Consider the following 1,448-nt stretch of genomic DNA (forward strand, 5'->3'; position numbering starts at 1 on the left):
CATCTGTATGATCGAATGAATGCATTTTTATTGGTCGTAACCAAAGGGTAGGGCAGAAGCTTCAGCTTATATCAAGCCCCCCCTTCTCACATTTTTAAGAGTAACAAACAAATGTCATACATACAGTGTGTTTGCATATACATGCATACACTTACCTACATAAATACACACACGTACACATACCCATAAGGGTCAATACTTAAATCCAGTACATTTCCACCATAAGATGGATAATAAATAAATAAATAATGATCATGATGGTGTTCGTCATCATCACCATTATCAACATTATCATAGAGTGATACTACTCAATGTCTGTACTTTAGTGTCATGTCTTTCTTCTGTGACCCTTCTATAGCAAATTGCTGATTGCTAATTGCACAACAGCTTTTGGAGTTTAGAAATGTGATTGGCAGTGTGTTCTGTGGGAACACCAAGAGAGGGAATTCAGGAAGAGATGATGCAAGATATAGAGAATTGTGTGCAGTGTTGTGAAAAATGTGTGGTTTGGAATGGGAATCTGAGTCTAAAGCAGAAAATGTTCTGCAGAATTCTGCAGAATTGGTTTTGCAGTTGGTACATGAGTTTCAGGTTGTGCACATTGTGTCTAAAGTTCCAATTAATGTGTTTAAACAATTGTGAAAAACTGTAACTAACTTGAAATATAAATTACCTGTATATAGAATAGAAGAATACCAGTAGTCGATGCATTGCAAGAATAGATGCAGTGGTATTAAGTTTGACATTTCTGCCATTCACATTCAAAACGATTCAGTGGTCAAATCTCCTCTCTTTGTACTTGTTGTAGTGCCTTTTCTTCCAGCTCATGTCAGCCACAGTGACCAGCGTCCAGCCCGACCCCGGGGGACAGACGGCCTGCAGGCAGGGCTGCTGGGCTTCACCTCTTCCATGATCCCCGGTGACTTCATCGGGTCTGTGAGAAAGAGACACATCACCGTTTTTTTTGTTGTTGTTGGTGTTATCCCGTGATGTTTGACTGTATGTTTGGCTGATTCTTCACAGGTGTGTTTTATCAGAGTCGTCTTCCCTTCACCGGCCGGCTCCATGATGGAGTCAATTGCTTAATTACAGCAGTGTTTTATAAGTGTGTATTTATTGTTGTTGTGCAATTAGCAATCTGCAATTTGCTATAGAAGGGTCACAGAAGAAAGACATGACACTGAAGTAGTATCACTCTATGAGAATGTTGATATTGGTGATGTTGAAGAACATCATGATCATTATTTAGGATATTATCCATCTTATGGTGGAAATGTACTGGATATAAGTATTGACCCTTATGTACGTGTATGTATTTATGGAGGTAGGTGTATGCATGTATATGCAAACACACTGTATGTATGACATTTGTTTGTTACTAAATGTGAGAAGGGGGGGCTTGATATAAGCTGAAACTTCTGCCCTACCCTTTGGTTACAACCAATAAA

The sequence above is a fragment of the Micromesistius poutassou genome, assembly GCF_964030765.1.
Source record: "Micromesistius poutassou genome assembly, chromosome: 16".
NCBI lineage: Eukaryota > Metazoa > Chordata > Actinopteri > Gadiformes > Gadidae > Micromesistius > Micromesistius poutassou.